Below are 10,424 nucleotides of genomic sequence, written 5' to 3' on the forward strand. Positions count from 1 at the left end.
TATGACATAATTAATTATTTTTTCAAGTGATGTCATGGCTGGAAGTGACATCAACAAGCAAATTAAAATAATTATAAATAGTTAAATTAATGAAAAACAAATAATTAAATTGGGGGAAGCCAGTACTGTTCCATCAAGTGACTTTTCTCTGTAGCCTGCCTGCAATAACACCTCCCCCCCAGATGAAAAAAAAATAAATCTGTGAGATTTTCAGCCCTACCCACTGCCCAGTTCAATTTAAATTCTTATGTTTAAAGCACATCACTGTCAGGACCCACCTGGCTTTGCAAGTCTGAAAACGAAAAAAAGTTAAACCTTCCCAGATGAAGCCTCTGTTTTTATCGTTTTTAGTGGAGGGGGGGGGACTTGCATTGTGGAGAATTTACTGAGCGCCAGTTCCATCAGATTGGGAACATTCTGGTGGCCTCACATTCCCCTTTGCCTGGTCCAGCCAGAGCCAAGGCACATTTGCTTCCTTGCATGTAAACGTGACCATTTGGCTTAGTTTTGCTTTTCATAGGGCTCAATACATTCGCCAGCTTGGAGGCATTGACTTCCTTATTGGGTGTTTTGGGGGGCTGTGTTCATTGGATCAGGACCACTCTAGTGTGCCGAAAAAGATTGTCATTCTAAGAGTGGTCCCACTGCTCAAAAGTTTGAGAACCACTGATTAGAGAGGAAATTAAGCAACTGTCTAAAGTGCTTTGCACATGGAAAAGTTCTATAGAGGTACTGATTTCTTAAGATCATGGCTGTGTCTTTGCTTCTGAATTCCACACTGCACAGTGCAGAGTGCCATTCTGAGCATGTGCAGAGAGAAGCCAATGTGAATCGGGAGACAGAATGTGGGAATTGGACCAGCGGTTTATGGTTTGAGGTAGAGGAACAGCGTAGCCGTGCAGCTCACTGAGTGGACTCCCTTCCTCCCTTCATATCTCTCTCTCTCTCTCTCTCTCTCTCTCTCTCTCTCTCTCTCTCTCTCCATTCTCCCTGACTTCCCTCTTTGGGCTAATGTTACCCCACATGCACAGCTCTGAGCTGTTTGACACAGAAGTGGGATGAAGAAGATGGGCTACTTGTGAGTTCTCCCCTGATGGCAACCATGCCCTCAGGCCATTTTTTAAGACATAGTAGACCCTTTCCCATTTCTTTCCAGTTCCCACCAACCCACCCCATCCAAGTCAATGGTGCTCCAAAAATAGATCACACTTAGGGGTATCTGCAGGGGGGCATCATTTATTCAATCTTAGGCCACACAGGAATGCAGGGAAAATATGTGCCAATGCCAGAGAAATCTGCTAGAGAAGGGGACATAGTGCTGGATGAGGACAGTCTGGAGTACTTGGGCCAACGGATGGAAATATCTTTGAGACAGAGCCCTGTGACCACGCAGGTGAGGGTCTTGGCTGGTCCATGATGAAGGGAGATCTTCTCATGGTGGGATGTGCAGAGGAAGATGCTGGGAGCCATTCTCTTTTCTTGTGGAGTGTCGAGGAGAAGAGTGTGGCAGGGAAAAAAGGAAGACAAGGTTATTCAGTTCGGGTCAAACAGTGGAAGGAATATGGAGAAGGGGTTCTTGAAGGAAGGAGATGGGACAGTCTCCACATTCTCATGAGGGTCTGTCAACGGCCATCAGTGCTCCTGGGGGGTTGTGCAAGATGGCAGGGGTTAATGCTGGACTCTCCACACACATTTCAGGACAGAACATCTCCCTGGGGAAAGATAGAGCCGGTTCTACTCTATTTCATTCAGAAATAGGGGTTGAAATGCTATTTGAAAGCCGAACTCCTCTGAAACATTCATTGGAAACCTCCATCTTAACAATTCTACCTGGTATGTTGACAATATGAATTTTGCATCTGTTCTGTGCCAGATTAACTGTCAGGTCATTGCCCCAGAGAATCCCGGGGCTTGCCTGGCTGCTGAACAAAAAAGTTTCCACTTGTGCCCCACAGCTCCTAAGGCCAGCCCTGCTTCTGAGCAGAGGAAGCCCCTTCACTCCTTACCTGCCTTTCAGGAGATTCACAGAGATACGGGTGAAAATGAGCACTCGACAATCACTTCCTCGTTAACGATAGAGACGGAACAATTTTCCAACTGGTCACGTATTGGACCAGTTTGAAGGTAGTTAGAGTGGTTGAAATCCAGGGACGCACCATGGCTGTCACCTGAGGAATACAAAAAGCCACGTCAGGCCCAAACTCACCCATCCGCTGTCTCTTTTCTTTCTTTCTGCTTACAGGGTCATGGCCTTCAATGTATCTCTATGAATTGACCACCTCCAGCCCCTCCATGGGCTCATCCATCCTGCCTGTTTGCAGTGACCCCATTAACCAGCATACCTGCAACAGCCCCTGCTGGGTAACCCAAAGAATCTGCTACCATGGAACACTCTGACAGACTCTTTCTTATAGCAGAGTCAAGGACTGCAAGATGTCCTCACCCACTAGCCATCACTAGTGGAAGCAAGCAGGTGTCCAGTGGTGTAGCTAAAGAGAGGCTGGGGGGGTCAATTGCCCTCAGTACAACCCCTTGATGGGGTGCCATTTCACACCCCCAGTGGCAGACATTAGGCCTAAAGCAGACTAGTGAGGCTAGGAAGGCTGCGTGCTGTCTTCCCAACCATCAGAAGGCCTCAAGACAGAGCACTTAAAAAAGCACATCTGGTTTTTGCTGAAAACTCAAAATGGCTTTCTAAGGCCTTCTGAGGTGGGGGGGTGTTCAAAATGTTGTGCCCCTGGGTGTCAGATGTTGTCACTACATCACCACAGGTGCCTGGTGAAGTTCAGTGTTCTTTTATCAGAACCAGAGCAGCAAAGGACAGTCTCCCCAGCAGTCCACCAACTCCACCAACCTCTGTTTCCACAGTCCAGGCCAGTGTTCCACCACCAGGGAGCCTTTCCACAGCACGTGGCTCAAGTAACTGAGCCAAGCTACATTATGCAGAGGAATCCAATTTGTGTGTGCCCCCCCTACACCCCTAGGGTAGTAATTTATCTGAATTCGGGTATCCAAACTATGGCATTCTGACAGCCCTTGACTGTGAGAAAAAGCCACCTGCCCAGAATTGTCCAAGAAAATCTGGGGTGGCACATTCCTCCCGGACACCTCCGAGTCCTGCCTCTGTTTGTGCCCTCTCTGGCATTCTCACAATTGCAGGAGAACACTCAGCAACCCCCAAAAATGGACAAAATGAAAGAAAAAATTCAGGCTCCATTAAAACAATGACTCTTAAAGCAATAGAAGCCTTGAGGGGAGGGGACTCATAACTTCTTGCATGCAGAAACCTCCCCTCAGGGAAGAAAACCAGGCATTGTAGGAGGGAATTCTATCACATCTCATGGGTGGACAGGCTGTGTACTACTAGGTGTGGAGCTGCCCGCATTTGGAGATAAAAAAGCCAGGTCACAGCCCCTGCTTCCTGCCCACCTTCATATTTGTCATAATATAAATATGCAGATGGCCCTAAGAGGGAAAAAGGATCTGAACCTAAGACCTGCAGGGCGGCTGGAGAACTGCACTCACCTGTATCTTGCTGGCCAGGAAGAAGAGGCAGGCTGAGTCCAGGAGCGAGGAGCCCCACAAGCAGGAGGAAAGTGCTGGAGATCATGGTGGGATCCCTCAGGGTTGTCTGAGCCCAGCAGCCAGGCAGGTTATATAGCGTGGCCAGAAAGTTTGGGGTGGAGATTGACCAGCAATCATTTACATGGTGCCACCCAGACAGTCTTGGCAAGATGATACCAAAAGCAACCTGGACCTCTGGTTGGTTTGTGCAATCAAAATGCTTCAGGCCACAGAGTCAGAAGTGAAGCCCAGCAGGTCACGGCCCCTTCCTTGCGTTGGCACTGGCCTTCCCTGTGAAGAACACCCAGAAACCGAATCACATGCTGCTCAAGTACACCTTGATAATATTGAGCTTTCATGAGATACTAATCAAAATGAAATGTTCTCTGCTCAGTGATGAAACCTGATCTCAGGCCCCAGTCGTGGTGGGCGTTCTCTACAGAAGGGATCACAAGAGCTGCTGTGGGACTCTTGTGAATGCTGTCTTGGAATTGGAACCGAAGGCACATAGGTTGCAAGAAAGAGGCTGGGATGAAATGGATAGATCAACCACTTTTAACCACTGTGCCATGACATACTGGTGTGCCGTGAGTGGTCCACAGGTCTGCCATAGGAATTTGTGGGAAGGTCATTTATTAGTAGGGCCAATGGGAGATGTGAGCCTCCCATTGGCAGCATGGTGTGCCTTGTCAATTGTCAAAAACTTGATGGTGTGCCTTGACCATTTTAGTGCCTTGTCAGTGTGCCATGAGATGAAAAAGGTTGAAAATCACTGGGATAGATACCTATATAAAGTACTCTGTGATTCTCATTCCAACAGAGGCCAGTCAGATGCTTGGTTGGTCACTCTCTACCCACAGACTGTTGCTTCATCAGGGTAGAAGTTGCCTTTGGAAACTTCCTGCTGTCTTCCACGGAGACAGATACTTGGGTGGGGGGCTTGCACATTCCTAGCCTAGTTTCAGCTGGGGCAGACGAGGCAGCCCACTCACTCCCTGCCAACTTCCTGAAAGTCTGCTGCTCTGGAAGGTTCTTATAACCAGAATGGGGCACTGCCAGTAGCATTACTAGGACGTATGGCGGGTGCGGACCGCACTGGGTAATGCCCTCGGGGGGGGGGGTGTGATACCACTACTGTGAAAATCTTGGTATTTTTGAATTACCCCGTCATGTTATATATCATCTGATGGATAATTTAATGCAGAATACTATTTAAAATAAAAAGTGCTTTGAAAAATCTGTTTTCAATCAAGCGTTATAGCCAATTAAGAAGGGTGATATCCGCATGGTGGGAGGCGTAGAGGATGACACTCGAAGGCGTTCTTTTAACCTACCTGCCAGATAGAGCCCGTGGAGCCTTTTCCGGTGGTCCTTGTGCTCTGGGGGAGTTCTGGGGCCCCCCACCCTGCAAGCTCCAACTGTGATGGGAGCAGAGATGCAGTTGCCTCCAGAGGATCATTCTGAGGGCCGTGGTGGCCACGCACGGCCAGCATGGTGGCCTTCAAGCAGCAGCAGCAGTGAAGGAAAGCAGGCCTTGCATTGGTGCAGGGCTTTTTGTGGGCCTTGAGCTCAGGGGAACCACTGCCTAGTGCTCCTCCACTGTGCTTCGGGTTTTCGTGGAATGGACCTCAGCAGATGGAAACCTTGGCCTCTGAGCATCCCGCTTGGAGGCAGGCTGTGCAGCATGGCCTCTCCTGGTTGGAAGAGACACTTGCCCAACAGACTGGGGCAAAGAGGCAAAGAAGGGAGGCCCGTAGCCAGGGAGACACACCAGGGACAGACTTTCTTTGCTCCCAGCGTGGAAGGGACTGTCACTCCCAAATCGGCTTTTCCAGCCACACCAGACACTGTTCCAGAACCGCCATTCAGAGCGCGATACCAGAGACTGAAGGATGCCAACAGCAAGAAGGACTGCTCAGGATGCTTTTGGCCTTCTCATGCCAGGTCTGTCTGGGTGGCACCAAGTAGGAGTTTCCTGGCCAATCCCCACCCCAGCTCTCCAGGCACAGTCTATGACCTTCCCCAGCTGCTGCGCACCGACAACACTGTGGGATCACACTCTGCTGCCCAGCTTCTTCCACATACTTGTGGGGCTCCTCGCTCCAGGGCTGAACTTGCCTCTTCCTCCTGGCCAGCAAGACGGAGGTGAGTGCAGCTCTCCAGCCCTCCTGCAGGCCTCAGGTTCAGCTCCTTTTTCCATCTCAGGGTCAACTGCATATTAGTACCATGCAGTGCTTTTTAAAAAAAAAAAAAAAAAAAAAGGTGCAGGAACTAACAACTTCTTTTATTTATTTATTTATTTATTTATTTATTTATTTATAAACCATTTTTTTATACACATGAACATGCACACGCACACACGCGCGCGCACACATCCATCCCTTGTGAGCTCCCTTGTGATAGCAAAAGCACTCCTGCCGCAGCTGGAGTGAAACACCCCATTTTTTTTTAGGTGGGGACGGGGTCAGTTAGGCTATAGGAAACTCTTTCCATTGGGCTATAGGAAAGCCTATATAGTGTTCAGAACTACTATATAAGGTCTTGAGCCCAGCTGGTGGCCATCAGTGCCTTAAGTATTAATTCCAAACACTTTGAGCCTAAGAGCTCTTGTGGGTCAATGGCTAAAGTCCTGGTCTGTGGAGTCAGAGGCTAGGGGTTTAAATCCCTGGGAGGAATTTTTTTGTTGTGGGAAGGTGCTCCATGGCTGCAAAATATAAAGGTTGGTTGCCAGTTGCCAAAAGGGGGGCCAGTTGAGGCTGCAATACTCCTCAAAGTTCAGTCCTAGGCAGGCTCTTTTTTGACCTTTTTTTTTTAAGTCCCAGGTAGGACTTAACCCACAGCCTCCGGCAGGGGGCTCACTCCAGGAGCTTAACTGTGGGTTAATGATGTTTTGAGGCCTCAGAATGCATTTTAATTTATTTCTATTGTTTCACAATTGCTTAGTTATGAGTAACTGCACTATAGGAGTAGGTGGATCTAGCTGTAATGGCTTACAATGGCCGTGATTACCCGCTCTAGTAATCATTGTCTCTGTTGGTATACAACTATGATGTACAACACCGGCCCTCAGTAAATTCCATGAATCCAATGTGGCCCCTGAGATGAAATGAGTTTGACACCCCTGCACTAGGTGTTAGCAATCCAGGCATTCAAGTCAACACCCATTGCACAGTCCCTGAAGATTTGGCAAGAAGGCAAGACAAACCTACCTACATATTTGTCAACTTTGCAGGTAAAAAGGAGCTGGCAGTGAGTGAATCCAGGAATCGAGAACCTTGAATCACTGAAACTTTTAATCAATATCTTGGTCATTTCCTTTCCTGAAAATGATCGTACCAAAGCTGGAGAAAATCGGAATATCTCTACCAATGAAGCGCAACTTGCACAAGAATTGGCAAGTCCCATCTATAAGAAGATTTCCAAGGAGACAGGTAAGGGGGCAACTCTCTCCTTTGGGGCTGCTCTTCATGAGCCTTGGAAGTTCTTAACCATTCTTGGGAATGTACACATAGCACTTCAGACAGCTGGAGATTCTGCATTTCCTGCTTCGGGTCCGCTCAACACACTGGGAAACAGGCTCCATCAGGCACCCTAAATCTGGCAGCTCCCAAATATGTTGATCCAGATCTCATTGGTGTCTAAGTCAGGGGTGTCAAAGACATTTTGTACCGAGGGCCGAATAGCATTCATGATGTCTGCTGAGGGCCAGAAGCGATGTCATTAGGCAGGAAGTGATGTCATTAAACAGGTCAGAACCAAAAATAAGCACTTTTTCCTCACTTAGGAATTCATTAGCTGCAAATGACAGAAGAGAAAGTATGGAAATCTCGATCATATTTCAAGATAGGGAGAGCCCAATTTTCATGTGGGCTGCCCTTTCAGCAGTAATACCTCAACACTGCTCAGCAGTTGAGAGCCTAACGGCCAGATAAAAAGGTTCCACAGTCCACATCCGGCCCCCGGGCCTTATGTTTGACACCCTTGTTCTAAGTGGTATCACTTTAGCATTCCCAAGTTTTCCACGTGACTGAATGTGCCTTCATCACAACCCAGCCTCCTTCAGTCCCCTTGTATAGGAAACTAGGCTAGACCCTTTGCTATCTAGTTTTCCTTGTGGGGTAATCTTTGCATGGAGGGGCAATAAGCTCTAGCGGTCTCCCACCCCCCACAATGGCTTCTTTGGCTTTTATAGGCAGTGTTTGGATTGATCCTGGTATCCTCTTCTTTTTATTCTGAAGAAGAATCAATGTTCAGAAAACTCCATTGTCTCACTCCACATTTTGGGGACTAAAAGTCCTGCCCACCACTGCCAAAATCCCTTTCGCTTCCCCACTAGGCCACCAAAGCATGCCCTCCTTCTCATAGACTGCACATGGAGGCTATAAGCAGGGATGGGTACTTGAGTCCTGATTACTTGTCTCGAGTCCTGAAAACGTGTGTTTTTCTGCAATTCTTGTCAACTTCAGTCACCAATGTCACTGCTCTGGTTGTGACTTGTGGCAGTGACTTGGAAAATAGTCACGATCGCAAGTGCTCAAGTCAAGTAGTCATGTGATATTTGTGCCTGCAAATCAGTTTTGTGCCTGTGTGTGCTTGCTTGCTTTTCCCTGAGAGTGGAACACTGGCCTGGATATCACCAGTCACCTGCTTGCTTCCTTCAGTGATGGCCGGCAGAGGTGGACTTGTTGCTCCCCTTGATTCTGCTGTGAGAAAGAGTCTGTTGCAGTGCTCCATGGTAGCAGATCTCTCAGGGGTTACCCAGCAGGGCCTGTTGCAGGTATTCTGATTAATGGGATCACTACCAGAAAAGCAAGCAGGGGGCCAAAAGGCAGGATGGGTGAGCCAATGGAGGGGCTGACAGTGGCCAATTCAATGAGAGACACTCAAGGCCATGGAGCTGTAAGCAGAATGAAAGGAGAGAATGAGGATGGGCGGCTTTGGGCCTCACAAGGGTTTCTGTATTCCCAGATGACAGCCACGGTGTGTCTGCTGATTCCAGCACCTTTGACTTAACCCCACCTGCCCCAAACTCCATCAAAGGACTCCGGTTCTCCCCTGCAGTACCTGAGCGAAAACTGATGCAGTTGGTGAGGAGCCCCAGACAAGCCCAGAAGCAATACCCCTCTGCACACCTGGACCTTTTCTAGCATCTCTGAGAATTTCCAGAAAGGCAGGTAAGGGTGACAGGTTTTCTTCTGCTGAGAAGGTCTGTGGGATGGGCAGTCAATCAATACGAGCGAATGTTCACCAGCCATCCAAGACCAAGACCCATGATTCTCTGGACAGAATCCCTGACATTTAACCTGGCACAGAACTGAGACAAATTCATATTATCAACATACCAGGCAGAATTGGGGTTTATGAGGAAGGTGGAGGAGGAGTTTGATTTGGCTTTAAAAGAGCATTTCAGTTCCTGTTTCTGAATGAAAACCAGGCTGGAGTGGAGCTGACTCTCACCTTTCCCAGGTGCCCCTGTCCACCTGAGGGAGGGAAGCTACTGAGAAAAACAGGAGGACTCTGGGAATCCCTCCTGCAGCTTCCGTGGACCGAACCCCCCTAATGGGGAATACGGGGGAAACGTTCTGTCCCTAAATGTGTGTGGAGAGTTCATCACTGAGCTCTGCTGTCCTGCATAACCCCCTCAGGTTCACTGATGGCAGTTGCCCCTCCTTCATGTGGGGACAGTCGCATCTCCTCCCTTCCAGACCCCCTTTCCACACATTCCTTCCACTGATTTGACCTGCACTGAATAAGCCTTGTCTTCCTTTTTCCTGCCACTCTTTTCTCCTCTCCAAAAGCCAAAAGAATGCCTTCCAGTGTCTTCTTCTACGCATCCCATGAGAAGATCATCCATCTTGATGCAACAGCTGACCCTCACCTGCAGCCAAGACCCAGGCCCAAGAACTGCAGACTGTCCTCATCCAGCATTACGTCCCCTTCACTCTTCCCCACTCTTCTCTAGAATCATCACATAGTTTCCCGCATGTCTGTGTGGCCCACGACTGAATAAAGGAGACCCCCCCTGCAGATATCGTTGAGTGTGATCTCTTTTAGGAGTTCCAGTGACTTGCATGGGATGGGTGGATGGGAACTGGGGGGAAGGGTCTACTATATGTTAACAAATGACCTCAGGGCATGGTTGCCATCAGGGGGCAAAGTATTCACAAGTATCCCATTTTCTTCCTCTCACTTTTCTGTCAGAGAGCTCAGAGCTGCACTTGTGGGGTCACTCCATTGTATGATCCTCACATGATCCCCAAGAGAGAAAGTGGGGGAGGAGAAGAGGAAGGAGGGGAGCGAGAGAGTGTTCAGAGAGTGAGTGAGCTTCACGGCTGTGTTGTGCCTCTACCCCAAATCACAAACCCCTGGGCCAACATTCTGAGGCTCCTGATTCATCCTGGCTTCTCTCTGCACATGCTCAGAAGGGCACTCTTTTCTTTGCATGGTGTGGAATTCAGAAGCAGAGAGACAGCCAGGACCTTCATAAATCTTTGTGTTTCTGCAGCTTGTCCCACATTTTCCATGGGGTTCCATTCCAGGGTATAAGGAAACCCATGGAGAATGAAATCTGTGGATCTTGGGGCCCTGTAATCCTCGGGGGGGGGGGGTAGAAAAGGTGCTACAGGGAAACCTGCGGCTCTCTGCTTGGTGAGGGTGGCCTTGTGTGGTGCTTCTGCAAAGCATTGCAGAGCTACAGATTGGGAAAGAGGTTGAATGAGAGGAACATGAACAGACCTCGTTTCAGGAGGCTTCACACCTGTGGCCTCATTCAACCTTCTGACTGCACAAACCAACTAGACCACCAGGCTGCTTTTGGCATTGGTCTGGGTGGCACCACATAGTGGCTTGCTGGCCAACCC

This window comes from Tiliqua scincoides, chromosome 5 (genome assembly GCF_035046505.1).
Source record: "Tiliqua scincoides isolate rTilSci1 chromosome 5, rTilSci1.hap2, whole genome shotgun sequence".
Taxonomy (NCBI): Eukaryota; Metazoa; Chordata; class Lepidosauria; order Squamata; family Scincidae; genus Tiliqua; species Tiliqua scincoides.